This window comes from Taeniopygia guttata, chromosome Z (genome assembly GCF_048771995.1).
Source record: "Taeniopygia guttata chromosome Z, bTaeGut7.mat, whole genome shotgun sequence".
Taxonomy (NCBI): domain Eukaryota; kingdom Metazoa; phylum Chordata; class Aves; order Passeriformes; family Estrildidae; genus Taeniopygia; species Taeniopygia guttata.
In genome coordinates this window covers 15736250-15751516 of record NC_133063.1, presented here as the reverse complement: position 1 = coordinate 15751516, position 15267 = coordinate 15736250, and the positions used below count along the sequence as shown (strand labels likewise).

Genomic DNA, 15267 nt, shown 5'->3' with positions numbered 1-15267 from the left:
TAATGTAATATACAAGGTTTGAGTCTCCTTCAGCAATATGGCTGACAAAATCCTGACCACAGAAACCACATTTTGTAGCTGCGGATCGCTGTAGTACACAGAGTTTGTGATCAGTGTTGGAAGGCTTCCTCTGTGACAGCTTCTAAAAGTATGTGAATTGTGGATTGTTCTTTCTGAAGGAAAATCCTGAGTGTTCCTGAGTCAGGTTAAGGAACAAGAAATCAAAGTGTAGAGATTTTAATCTTCATGCAAAAAGCATCCTGTAATGTCCACAGATAAGGTCTGGAAAATAGTCATGTTGAAAAAGAAATCAGGATAAATCATCAGAAGGTAAAGGCCACTGGGATGTCTCATCTGTCAAGAAATATTCAGTAAAGAAAGCTCAGCTTTGCTGAATTAGTTGAGGATATGGAGATAAGGCTGCCTTCTTACATGCTTCTCAGGAAAAGAAAGTAGTTCAGTATAAAGATGTACTGTCTCTGTATGGAACTTTGCAAAAAGCTGTATTAATTGCTTATTAATTAATTACATTTTTAATCCAGATGGCAGACTTACATGGCAGGTTCTTGTTTGTAACCCTAAACAAACACGGCTGTTTTCTTTTCCTCATTTAAAAAAAATTGAGGTTAATAACTGCAATCTTATGAACATCTCCTGCTATAACACTTCATAAAATTGAAGAGGTTGAGGAGAAACAAGGTGGCATTTGACTTTGGAAATGTTTTGTTTTGTACAGTTTTGAGAAAAATAAACTCCAGTGAAGGTAGTTTTTTAAAAGAATTAATTCTGTAAGTGAAGCTAGTGAATATAGAATCTTTTCTGGATTTTTTCTATTTTAGTCCAAGGGAGACCTTTTCAAGTTAAAGAGATGTTTCTGGAGGACATTTTATGAAGCACTGGGTATGCAAACAAAGAGATGGTGAAGTACAAAGAAAAGAAGCAGCAAGGTCAGTGGATTTGTTAATTGTAAGGGTTGGCAATGAGAATCATTGATTGAACAAACAGTTAACAGGATTATTTTCTATTAAAATTCCAGAGTCAGGAGATTAAATGAGATGTGGTTAGATGACAGCAAGTGTCTTTAAGCTCTCAATATTTACATTTTTGAAATAGTTTATGCAATTAAAGAAAAAAAATCACTTTGATTCAGTGGTTGCATTCTTTTTTCACTCAGTTGATAAATGTCATCTTTTTTCTAATTGTTATGCTGTAGAATTATATATAACTGGGGGCTCTGCCCACATGAATACTAAAGAAGCATAGGATGCTCTGTACCTTTGGGTGCAAATTAAAGTGCAGCTATTAAAGCAGGCATGATTTTGTACATCTTGCACTAATTTCCCTTCAGTAACATTTTTCACTGCTTTCTTCAGGCATGGATGTATTTTTTTAAGTGTTAACACTCTTGAGCTAAACATCATTGGGTTTAAGTTGATTAAGTAGATACTGCTTCAGAAGTTTTCTTGGCAACTGAAAGTAATGATCCCAGTGATTATTTAAAGAAAAATTAAAAAAAAAATGCAAACCCCAAAGTTATAACATACAGTCCTAACTGGATATTGATCACAGTGCTCACCTCTGATCACTGGAGTCAGAAAAGTTCAGTTAGGACCCTGGTGTTTTCTAAGGTTTCTTCCACTTGTGTAGAAAAGTAAGTTGTTACATGCAGGGACTGTATCACTCGTCTTCAGAATTCCATTTGTGGAAAAAGATCTGGTCTGAGATTGTGTGGAAGGTGATTACTTAAGGAAGATACTTTGAATGCAGTAGTTTGGAATGACGGAGGTTTTGGGGGGTTAAACACCAAAGTGTTGGGTTTTACCTTGTTTTTATAGCCCTTGTTTGCAGTGGTGCCCTTTGGATACCCTTAAATATGTCATTTATGTTGGACTGGTAGTAGCATTCTGGACTGAATAAAAGAGGTTGAATAGGTAAAACTTGGTAAAACCTGCTGTAACTAACTTTTTTAGTAGAAAACAATGGATAATAAATATGACTCTAAAACTTTCTTGGGGAATACTTTGCATTCTAGAAGAGAAACAGAAGAACACTCTTGCTGAGTGGTGTTCAGCTCAAGATAACACTAACAAAGGGACATCTCGGAGACAAAAATCAGTTCCAAGGACAAATGAGGAGTACAAATGGTTGGATGATGGTGGTGACACAGTATTTAATCAACTGGTAAGCTTTTTCTTTTGTCGGAAGAGATGTTTATATTTGTGTTGTATTCTAGCCATTTAAAATCTGTTTTCTACAGTTCTGTTGAGTCTCTCAGGACAGTAACGTATTTTAAAGATTACTTGATTAGGATGAACTGCTCTAGCTGAAGTGTGCTCTTCAGACAGGGTGGTTGCGCACAGCTTTTCCTCAGATCAAATGGCTCGACTGCCATTGTGTTCGTACTTGCATATGACAAAATCAATGCATTAACTGATACCTGAGTTAGGTATATCTACACTGATATATTTGGGTTTCTGTTGCTGCTGGGAAAAATAACCATTCCAATTCTTTGTGGGTAATGTATGAGAATAAAGACAGCTCTTGGAAGAGATTAAGCTTTCAATATTGTTTTTTATCTTCAGACTGAAAAAGATGTGAATTGCCTTGAACCGTGGATAGTAAAAGAAATGGATTCCTGTCTTTCTGACATCTGGTTGCATAAAGATATTGATTTGTTTGCTCAGCTGTTAAATCTTATTTTAACTGAAAATGTCAGTGGTAAGTTTCATGTGTTATTACATAAAAAAAAGCAACCTCAAATTTACTTAGATTTTTATGGCTACTTTTATCTCCAGTTTCAAATGGTGTTACCTTTGCATTCTGATGCCGACTGAAAAAATGATAGGGCTAGCAGAAATAATGGGTTGTTTAGTTAGTTGTTGTTTTGAAGTATTGACAGAAGCGTGTTTCTAAAACAGTGTAGAATTCATATGAACTAACTTCAGAGATAAAGTGAGGAAACAAATTCTCTTTGGGCTGGAATTTGAAAGCAATATTTGTACTATATTTAGATGAAAAAATAACATTTCTCTTGGGTTTGCTGGATTTTTTTTTTTCTTTTACTTCTCAGTTCATTATAGGCACAGTGACTGCTCTGATGATTTCTTCAGGGAGAGGCTTTTTGAGTCAAGTAGAACAGTTGATCAGCATGGGAGCAAGTATCCACTGCAAATCATCTAATGGCTGGTAAAAACAGAGAAACCAAAAGATAGATTTATATGTCAGTATAGGAGAGAGAAAGAAAATTGTTTAACATCTAAATTAATTTGCTAACTTATCACACTGCTGTAAGAACTATAGATTTTGACAGCCTCAACAATTTCTAACTCCTGATAATCACATTGTTTTCTGTAAATTCTAAATTGAATTCTTAATTACATGGTCTTGATTATGAGCTATAAACTTTGTTTCAGTAGGTCTTATTTAAGATACTGGTTAGCAGAACAACTGTAATCTACTGAATTGGACCAAAATATTTGGCAATTCCTATTTTCATGGAGTTACCCATATCAGAAGATCTTTCTGTTATGTTTCTAAATATATTGTAGCATGTAAAAATATTTGTGAATCTGTAGAAACTCAGGTTTTGTGGTCATGAATTATGTCTTCATATAAACAGGGAAGTACAGTAAATAATTGTTGTATGGAATGATAAGAATTAGGATTCCAGGGGTCTGATATTTGGTACTAACATTTGAAAAAACTTGGGAAGGAATGCAGTTTAAAGATAAAACAGTGAACTGCATCGTGAGGAGGACAGCGTCTGAAAGACATGAAATAGCCAAATGTTATGCCTGGGGTGTGACCTTTTGAGATGACTTCAAGGATACTGCAAACAGGCAGGTCTGATCTCTGCACCTTGTTGTGGACTTTTTACAGGAATGGCACTTTCTTCCTCCTCACTTCCTTGTGCATGTTTGCTCCTGTGTAAAACGGACATTCTTTTGTGGTAAAGAACTGTAGTCACCTAAAAGTCAGATAGCTGTTAACACCTATTCATGCACTTTCAAATGGGAAGTTGCAGATCCAGCAATAACAGTACGGATGTCAGTACAGAAATGGGTACAAAAGTCTGGTGTCAAGTGCCTCTCCTGATGCGCTCTTCATATTCATCTTTTGAAGTGAAAAGTCTAATAAAAATACTTGTGCAACTATTTCAGGATGGCTGTGGACTGGGCTAGGCACTTTGGACAGACGGAGGTTGTTCATCTGTTGGAATCCTACAGGTCAGTTGTAACTGTTTTGCAGAATCAGTTGTATATGATATACAAAGAGTTGTGATGGGAAATCTGAGGTTTGTGTTCTTTTAATCAGAACAGGTTTTAGTTTTTCATGGTCTAAAATCTGGACTTAATGGCAAGACTTCTTTTTAAGAATAGGAATATTTAAAAAAAATAAACAGCAAAAAAGTTTGTACTCAGTATCATATTGTTTATGTTTGCACAATTTGCTAATTCTATACTTTTCACATGCTTACGTTGGAAACAAATCTGTCATGTGTTTTTATTTATTCTTTTTATATGCAATAGGCATATTAAAGAAAATTTACATAAGTAATGTGTACACTAGGCCATTCAAGAATGATTTTCTGATTAACTTACAGTTATCGTACTTGAGGTAGTGTTTTGTAAAGCTTATCTCTACTATAATTTCTCTTAGTGTAGTTTCTGCTAGTGGGAAATTTTTGGAGAACACGTATCTCTTAAGTATTTTTACTTGAACAGATGAACGAGAAGTATCTTTATACTTTCCTTTGCTTATGGTTGTGTTTCAATGAAGTTGAAGAAAACTAAAGTTAACATTAATAAATAAAGTGGCATCCTTCACTGGGTTAACATTGAAATCAGTAAACAGTAATAGTATGGTGATTCCCTTCTGCTACACTTAAACATCAGAATTCAAGACCAATAGTCATATTGGTCTTGAACTAACTTTGAGTGGATGGCTCAATGCAAACCCGAAGGGGCAGCCTTGATTCTGGTGTATTTTCCTGTTACAGCGCTTCATTCGGATTTGGAAACATGGATGAAAGTTCCCTGGTCCAAAAAAGTGCTAGTGACCTTAGTGCAGAGGACAGAGAGCTACTGACAGCTTATCATCACAGTTTTGATGATGAAAAAGTGGATCTGGATCTGATAATGCACTTACTTCACAGCATCTGTCATAGTTCTGATGCAGGTAGGTAAATACCTAACCAGTGGTTGTGGATTTGGCTTCTAATGAATCATGCTCTTTTTTCAGCAATCCACAAACGTTAAAACCTTCTGAGTGCTATTCGACATGTATTTGAATTTTCTGTTTAACTTTGCAAACCCACTTCCTTTTTTAGGAGCAATTTTAATATTTCTTCCTGGGTATGATGAGATAGTGAGCCTGAGAGACCGCATTGTTTTGGATGATAAGAGATTCACTGATAATGCTCACAGGTAAAACCTTTAGTTACTGTGGCTTTTCATTGCTTCTTTTAAGGATCCTTAAAATGTTCCTTTTGTCTTGCGTTAGATACCAAGTTTTCGTGCTTCATTCAAGTATGCAGACTTTGTACCAGAAGAAAGTGCTTGAAAGTCCACCTTTTGGCATTCGCAAAATTGCAAGTATTAGAGGACTTTTTCCAATGCCACAATGACCTATTTTGCCATTGCTTTTACAGTTATTATAGTTTTGGTGGTTTTGGTTTTTTTCTTTGCAGATTCTTTCTACTAATATTGCAGAAACCAGCATAACAGTCAGTGATGTGGTGTTTGTCATTGACTCAGGCAAGGTGAAAGAGGTAGGACTGCCATAAATTTTCCTAGTGTGATTCTAAAACACACAGTGCATAAATTTTGGAGAACTTTTTTTTTATTATTTATGACTTTACAGTAAAGTGAAAAAAAGCTTTACTAGCTGAGAGCTAGTGCCTGTCAGGCAACAGTCCTTGCTGAAAAGTTTCAACATGCATTTGTTTTAAGACAAGTACTGTAAGCTATCTGTCTAAAAAACCTTGAAAATCTTGAATTTCAAAAATTGTGGAGCATTAAGATACTAGAAAAGAGATACCCTCATTAATTCACTCGAAATTGAGAAGGTACCTTTGTGTCAGAACCTGCTGTATATATTACTATTTCATACTTTTTAGAAAACTTCTGTTGGTAATCTAAATAACTAGTAACTTGTATTTCATGTACCCTGTTGAGTTTTCAGTTTGCATTCCTTTCTGTGTTTTTCTAGAAGTCTTTTGATGCACTGAGTCGTGTTACAATGGTAAAAATGGGGTGGATTTCAAAAGCCAGTGCTATCCAGAGAAAAGGCAGGTAATAAATGCCTCATAGCGGTTTCCATTTTGCAGATATCCACAGTCCTTTATGTTTAGAATAAAGCACACAACATAGTAGCTGTTTCTGGCCTAGTCCAGTGTTGTGTTGCATAGTGGCCAACACTCGTTCTCTGCAGGTGAGTAGGCGTCAGCATGTATTTCCTTGGAATAATCTCCCAAGCTGTAGAAAAGTGACGCTCAGGCATTTCCCAAAGGTCTGGGTTGTTTTCCCCCCATTAATTTGTTCTCCTTCCTCTTTCTCCCATGTAGCACCAGCAGTCACAATGTCCAGTGGGGTGTTTTCACATCATGTCTGTCGGCAGAGGACTGCCTATTTCACTTTCTCCAAGCTATCCATGACTTAACAGGCCATGATTATATTCTTCTCAGCACTGTGGGTGAGGGCTCAGAAGTTTATGTAGCAACAAATGCTTGTTTAATCAATCATATTGGCATTAAGCTGCACGTATGCACATAGATGTATATGACTGAGAGAATTTGCTGTCTCTCATTCACTCACAAGTTACTTCATCTTTATTCTACCTTTTACTCCAAGCATCACTTCTGTTTAGGGGATGTGAGGGGAAACAATAAAGTTTGCAACTGGTTCCTTACAACAAAGGATGATTGAGATTTGAACTGGTCTTAGGTTAGCAAAAAACCCACAGCACTTTACATTAGATAAGCCTTGTTTTTCTTTCCTCCAGATTTCTCAGTGTTGGCTTAAAATTACAGTAAAAAATTGACACACTCTCAAAAATAATTCATGATTAGAAAACTCTCACTTTGCGTGTGACTTAACAACGCTTTCTTCATAGTACTGCCTCTTCTTTTCCATTCTGAGTTTCTGTGTCTTTGTTGGCTTTTGGTTTTGTTTTTAGAAAGAAATCCTCATTTTCACAACATTCCATATTTTATTTTCAAGGGCTGGGCGCTGTCAGCCTGGAGTCTGCTTTCGTCTCTTCAGCAGGCTCCGATTTCAGAATATGTTGGAATTTCAATCTCCAGAACTTCTAAGGATGCCGCTTCAGGTGCATGTTCAGTTAGAAACTATAACTTTAAAAAATACAATGTCCTCAAACCATACTATTAATTGCAACAAATCATGTGTTTGGCGGCTGCTTCCAAATCTTGGTAATCTTTTTTTGTTCTGCCTTTTACCTTGCAGGAGATCTGTTTGTACACAAAACTTCTGGCTCCAGTTAATTGTCCAATTGTAGACTTTCTTATGAAAGCTCCTGATCCTCCGCCTGCTGTAACTGTGAGAAATGCTGTGCATATGCTTAAGGTCAGAAAAGGAATAGGTTTAGATTGTAATTGTGTTTGATCCCAAATTTGTGGTGTAGCAGTTTACTGACTTCAGTTTGTACTGAAGCTGTTTTTAATTACTTAAGGATGTTTTGAAGTTTTGTTTATTGTCTGTTTTCATTTTGTGTGTAGGGATGTGTTTTTCCATGTCAAGGGAAGAGAGTGCTTCAAAGTCTTGTCTCAGTTAATAGTTTGACTTGCTTCTGTAGTGTTTGGAAACAAGTCTAGTTAATGTCCATTATTCACATCCTTTCTGCTTTCACTGTAAATTGATTTTGTCCACTGTACCCATCCCCCTCTCCTTTATTTGTTTGTTTGTTTGTTTATGAACAGACCATAGATGCCATGGACCCTTGGGAAGATCTCACTGAGCTTGGTTATCACCTCACTGAATTACCTGTAGAGCCACACCTCGGTAAAATGGTGTTGTATGCTGTAGTTCTGAAGTGCCTGGATCCTGTTCTGACCATTGCCTGTGCTCTTGCCTGCCAAGACCCTTTTGTGCTGCCCACGCTGGCCTCCCAAAAGCGTGCAGCCGTGCTGTGCAGGAAGCGTTTTGCTGCCGGAACGTTCAGTGACCACATGGCCCTGCTCAGGGCTTTCCAGGTAGTCTTTCATTTCAGAGAGTACTAATCACAGCACATTCAAGCAAAATGCAGATGCACCAGTTGGATGTAGAGTGGCGGACTGTGATTAAGTGCTCAGAGAAGACTTTCTTTTTGCCTAGTGCCTTTCCTGTGTAAGGCATTACTTGGCAGTCTGGCTGGTCCACAGAAGAGGGAACCGTTTTTGTGGTATGTTTTGTTTCAAACATTATAAAATTTTGAATGTTCCAACAATGTGCCTCTTTGCATCCTACTACACTGAACTTTGAATCATGATCTTAATGTAATGATCTTTATTTATTGTTTTAACTTGACATAATCATCACTGTAGTGAACACATAAAGAGAATCTAATTGTTGAACAGAAAAAATAATCTGGTTTGATACATTAACTTTTAGAGTGGGTTTTGCATTCATTTTATTGACATAAATGTAATATTTTTTAAAAATGCAGTTTTTTAGTTTAAGTCCTTCAAATTAATAGGCAAATGTAAAAACATTTTCAGGCATGGCAGAAGGCACGCAGTGACGGCTGGGAGAGAGCCTTCTGTGAAAAGAACTTCCTATCCCAAGCCACAATGGAAACCATTGCAGGAATGAGAACACAGGTGCTTGGCCAGCTTAGAGCCTCAGGTAGAGAAGTTGGAAACAATTTTAACATTGTTTTAAAGTCAAGCATATAGAAATTGTAACAAAAATCATGTTCACTGGTGTAATTTTCCTTAATTTGAAATACACCTTCACGCACACATTCATGCAGGGTATGGTGTAGATGAGGAATTGTGGCTGATTTAACTGAAAGCACCCTCATCTCCACATGCCACTGCATTTCATGTTTTAATGAATTATTCCCATAGGAAATGTCTTTATATTGTAGAAAATAGTGGTATTCTGTGTTAGTATGAAACCCCTTATCAGAAAGGATTTCAGTGTAATGGTTTCTTCTTGGTGCTGTTAAGGTTGGCAGTGGTGAAAAATGCAACAAAGAAGTCATTTATTTCACCTTTAGTTTCTGACTCCTTTTGAGAACCAAACACAAGCTAACATGGCACTGTTTTGTCTCTTTCATTTGTCAGGTTTTGTGAGAGCCAGAGGAGGAGCTGATATTAGAGATGTCAATACTAACTCTGAGAACTGGGCTGTAATTAAAGGTGCCTTAGTGGCCGGGATGTATCCCAATCTTGTGCATGTAGACAGAGACAGCCTGGTGTTGATGGAATCAAAGGAGAAGAAAGTGCAATTTCATCCTACCTCTGTTCTTGGTCAGTCTCAGTATAAAAAGGTAAAGACACTTTGAATTCATAGTTCAAAAAAAAGGGCACTAAAATCTGTCACGTGTTTTAGAAATGTCTTTTCTATTTGTCAGTACTTTAAAAGCAGTATAGGCATTTAACAGTAGAGCTTTAGAAAATACTGTTCTACCCAGCTGATAGAATTGGAGTTGATTGATTTTTCCATCGTTTCAATTAGTCTTTTCTCTAGATGGAACAAGGCAAAATGACAAAAAACTGCCCTGCTATAAAATTTTAAAGATATAATGATCCCTATTCTTAAAAGCAAGTTTTTCTCTGAAACTTTTTTTTAACATTTCTTTTTAAAGCAAAGTATTTTGTTTTATCATGGTAGGATAATTTATGAATCTGGTTGAATTCTCTCACGCTTTTTTATGTGCATGTATATTTTTATGTGTATATAATTGTACGTGTATTTAGTTCTCAAAATACAGAATCATAGAATGGTTTGGGTTGTAAGGGACCTTAAAGCTTATCTCATTCCAACCCCTGCCACGGGCAGGGACACCTTCCACTAGTCCAGTTTGCTCAGAGCCCCACCCAGCCTGGCCTTGAGCACTGCCAGGTTGAGGCATCCACAGTGTCTCCGGATAAAATGAGAAATACGTTCAAATTTACATTAATTACAGGTAGAGGGTTTAATAGCCTGGTTTTACCTGCTCTTGCACAGATTGCCCCAGCAAATGGACAAGCTGCAGCCATCCAGGCTCTCCCTACAGACTGGCTTATATATGATGAAATGACGAGAGCTCACAAGACAGCAAACATCAGGTGCTGCTCTGTTGTGACACCTGTCACGGTGGCCCTCTTCTGTGGACCAGCCAGACTGCCAAGTAATGCCTTGCAGGCATCTTCATCCTTTCGAGGTACACTGGAGTCTGGATTTGGGATGTTTCCGTTGCTATACATCAGCGTGTGACATGGAAAACTTATTTTTCAGTAATATTTAATACATGTATTGGCTGATTCTGAAAATAGTGCTGTTATAATTCCTGCAGCTATTCAGGAAGAGTTTGTTGGTTCTGTAATAAATCTCTCCATTTTGGGATTCCTTACATATTCAAGTCCATAAATTACACAGTTGTAGGGTCTCAGAAACTGTAGTATAGTTTGTAAGGAAAGAATACAGCCACAATGTCTAATGAGAACTGTAGTACTGGTACTGAGAAGTGTAGTATGCATGTTCTTTTTCTACAGACTACTTTACTTGATACATTGAACCAGATTATTCAAACAGAATAATTTAGAAACAATCAATATGGCAAACAAGTCATGTTGCTTCTAGCTAACACATACATTTTCAAGACATGTTCTACTGATAATTTTTAATTTCAGTTAACTGTACTATTAACTGTGAGTAATAGAGAATATATAGAAATTTCCTTCTTTTTTCTGATTTAAATTGAGTCCTCTTGGAATGGAAGCAAAAATAACTGCTTCTAGTTGTCATAGTTTGAATCAAACTAAAAGTCCAACTTATTTCTAGAGCTTTCCTGTCTTGCTTTTAAACTGCGAACCTTAGAGTAGTGCTCATGCTGATTGAATTGCACTTAAGAAAAATAAAGAATCCTAATTAATAGCTATATGTATAGATTTTTTTTTTTCTTACTAGGTCTTTAGATCTGCTGTTTTACTAGGAAATAGAGGCATGTGTGATTTTGCAAACAGCTTTAGGCAAAAGTTGTGTAGTGGCCTGTGGATACTGGTGAAGGTACATGAGTTGGGTCACATCATATCAATACAGGTTTTTACACAGCAGGACCTTCAGCAGGTCTGGCTTGATTGCTGCTATCTGGAGCAAAGACTTTGCAGTGTATTTGCAGAAAAGAAGAGGTAGTTTTACAAGTCAATTTTAGAAGGAAAAACATTATTGCTGGTAATACCGTAGTATGCGGGTTTTTGTGTAGAAATAATAGTAGAAAAAATATGGAAATGCTAATGTACCTTTTGTCTTTAATTCAGGGGGAGGGGTATCTAATGATAGCAGCGACAGTGAGATGGAGGACAAGACATCGCTGATCTGGCACTGCTGAAGCTGGATGAATGGCTCCATCTCAAACTGGACCCTGAAGTAAGTAAGAAATTACTCCTGGGTTTGCTTCATGTAGAGGAATTGTAAAAAGATGTGAAAAGGTGTGGAATTGTGTTATTATATGTTCTATTATGTATAAGGTCATTCCATGTATCCCCCCGCACTCTGTAAGTGACCCCCCGGGTTCTCCCATTTCCCCCCGCGGTCTGCCTTCCCGAGGAAGTGCTTAGTCACTTTGTTTACGTCTCTCAGACCATCTGTCAGCCACGCAGCGGGGTCGAGAGACGACCGGGCACCCTTCCATCTGTCCATCTCCCATTGGACCCCTGCACCCCACTATCCCCAAGTCCCCCCGTGGCGTTATCTCATTGGCCGCCTCGGGTTTCCCCTATCCCGTACTTATAGAGCCGGTTGGGGACGCCCCGGTGCTTTTTCTCCCGCCCGGCCCCTGTTCGCTGCTGCTGCCCGGCCCGCCGCCTCTTCTCCCGCCGGATCCCTGCGTGCTGCCGCGGCTCTCTCTCTCTCCCGGCCCCTGCCGCAACCGCCGCTGCCTCGGGCGATCGCGGCCGCCCCGGACTGCCCCGCGATCGCTGCCACAGCCGAACCGCAGCCGCCGCCGCTGCCGCGGTCGCCGCGGCTCCTGCACGTGCCGGCAGCAGCGCCGCGGCTCTGCACACAGCGTCTCTTGGATCGCGGCCAGCACCGGAGCGCGCCGCCCCGCCCCTGAATCGGCCAGGCGGCACGGACAAACTCGAACTGAGCACGCAGCAGCTTCTCGGTTTTTTCCTTCCCAACCAAGCCATAATAAACTGAGATATCGCCCGCGGGGGAAAAAGTCTCTCTCCTTTTACTCGCCTCGGGACTCGCCTAGCTCCCAAACCCACGCAGCACCGGCAGTTACCCGCGAGGGTTCGCCGGAAAACACGGAAGTTGCCAGCGCTCCCCCCCCCCCCACAGAGCTAGCTGGGACGAAAAGGGGGACAAGAGAGAGCGCTAAGGCAAAAAGGTTTTTGTAACATTTGAGTAGCCGAGAATTTTCTCCAAGAATGTCATGGTCCATTTCGGTCTCTCGAACTAGGTACTCTGTGATTTAACCTTTACTTCACAAGCTCATCAATAATTAAACGGCTTCAATCCCCTTTGGCACAGAGTTGTCTGTCGCCTGAATCCGTGTATTCAACATCCAAGTTGCAGTGTTTCATCACCTACCACCCGCACCTTTCTATTCTTTTACTTGTCAGCAAAAAGAAAGAGAATAATTAGTCACCTAAGTCAACATTGAGAGTGCTCATCCCTCTTCCTCCATATTGATGTGGGTGTCCTGTCTCTCACAAAAGGGACCAGGAAAGCCTCAGCAATCCAGATGCTGTTGGGTCTGTTTCAAGAACTTTCTGGGCAGTATGATGTTTTATATCTGAGCTTGGCAGTTTTGTCCCTTTCCACACATCAGCAGATTCTGAAGAGACTGGCAGACAAAAGATAATGGCTGCAAGGGACAGCAAGCTGCAGGTGACAGTGACTGCATAAGGGCCCTTCTGCTCCTTCTGGCCTCCTGTCCTGCCTGCATGGTGCTCCATCAGGCCATAGCACGAGCCATAGCTGAGAGAACAGTCACATTGGCATATTGTGTTCTTCTTTCTTTGAGAGGATAACCAAAATCAGATCAAAAAAGGAGCACTTGAAGCTGAAGTTGTTGAAAGAAAGTTGCTGTCAGATTTTAGAAGGATAAATTTCAAAACCTCTTTAAAAAAGAAGTCTTTATGTCATTGAGAAGCTGTAATTCCTGCCTCAAAATCTTCCTTTCAGCAAGGGGCCTCTTTGAAGAGATGCTAATTCTGATTTAGGGCTTTCAAATGACAGAGAATTCACTACATCACTAGAGAAAGGCAAGATCCCTTGGCCTTGCTTTGTATGGGGAATTTTATGCACACGGACTTTCAGAGTTCTAGTAAGTCAGGAGGAAGGGAGGCATGGAGCGTCCCCACAGGAGAAAAGAAGTACACAAGAACTGACTTAAAACTCTGATCTCTATTTAGGGGCCAGGGAGCAAAGAAGGAGGAAAAGCACTGAATTAGACATAGTAACTATGGGGCAATTCTCAGGAAAACCCCTGGTTAGAAGCCAGTTGTGCCTGGGAGCTGTGATAAATGGATGTGATTCATGCTGAATAAGTTGTAATTATATCAATAATTTGGGAAAATAATTGGAAAAGTACATGTGATTAGTGTTATGAAGCAGATGAGTTTCTTCAAGAAACCATGTGGGAAGCAGGATGCAGGAGTTGGATTCAGCCCTGGGAATGCAAGAAGTTAGGAACTGACTTCCAAACCAAAACTGGCATCAGCTGAAATGAAAAGACAACTCCCAGAGCAGGATCGACCTTGCATATTAATAAAATTGGGACCATTCCAGATAGGGAACCTAAAATAGTGATCTTATGTATGAAATAATAAGGCTCAATTGGAACATAATGCTTACTTATATAACATCAAGCTCAATGTGAATACGCAACCTGCCAGGTCATTCAGAGGACAGTGAGGAAGACGGCGAGCCTTCCTCTGGAAAGACCACCAAAGAGCCAATAAGACCCCTTAACAACACATGTGTTATGCAGTATAGCGTCGTAGATTACAAGAATCAGAAATGGGAGGAGATTTACGGGAACTATTGATAAATATGTATTAGCATACAATATGAAAGTTGTGCTTGGATTCTTTTGCATTTCGTACAGGAGGCAGGGTGGGAAGCCCTCCCTGTACAGTGGTTGGTTTTGCTTATGCTTTATCTGAACCACTGCCAAATAACTCTTCGTAACTACTTCATTATATTTTATTGTATTATTATTTTATACCTCAATTAAAAAATAGTGCTAAATTTTATCTTGTGGGTTATGAAATTGGACATATGGGACCCCATTTATAACAGAGCAAACCATTCTCCTTACCAGAATGTGCACAGGCAGAGCAGCAGAACCTGAAACCCTTGAAGCATGTCTCTTTTAGGTGGCCCACAAGATAGCCAACCCACTTTTAGACATACTGGTGACCTCTGGCGCATCAGCTTTGCTCAGGTCACTGGGACAGGTGTTACTACCCTCAGATGCCAACCAGTTTCACTTGCATGTGTTGCAGCTTTATGCGTATCTGCTTTACTTTTGCCCCACTCATTGCTACATGGGCTGTTGTTACAGAGGCAGAGGTTCTCACCATATTCCTTCACTGTAAGAAGAATGCACTGCCTCTACAGAGAACTCAAAAGATGTTTGTGGTGAAGCAGAAAGCTTTTTGACATAGCACAGGGAAATCATAACTTACCAGGAATGCTCAAAGACTCTGCATCCTTAGTATGAACCAGCTCAGTGTATTTTAGGATAAGAACATTAGGAATTGCATTGTTCTCATCTTCTGAAAGAAGGCTACAACTCAAAATGATGCTTTCAATGTTATGTATTTTCAACATTTCTCAGTAATTAAACAGTTTTGGATAGTGTCACTTGGCAAAATGAAGAGCACAAAATATTTGCATCCAATGAGGAGAAATACACCACTTGGTTTTTTTTCCAGGTGAAATTAAATATGGCATTTTTTTTCCAAATTTGTATGCAAGCAGAAAGAAAACAAAACCATATTGCTACATGTTGTGGTGGTCACTTCTGTAAATTTAGAGTTTGTATGCCTGTTAAAACAAAAAAGGCTTAAAATTGCTTTTTGAGAAAATGTGTATTTTGCTTGAGCCT

General features: G+C 39.2%; 1 pseudogene; it reads left to right on the top strand.

Moving 5' to 3' along the window:
• Positions 1 to 2247: 2247 nt before the first annotated feature.
• LOC140681978 (3'-5' RNA helicase YTHDC2-like) lies at positions 2248 to 14202 on the top strand (annotated as a pseudogene).
• The last annotated feature ends 1065 nt before the right edge of the window (positions 14203 to 15267 follow it).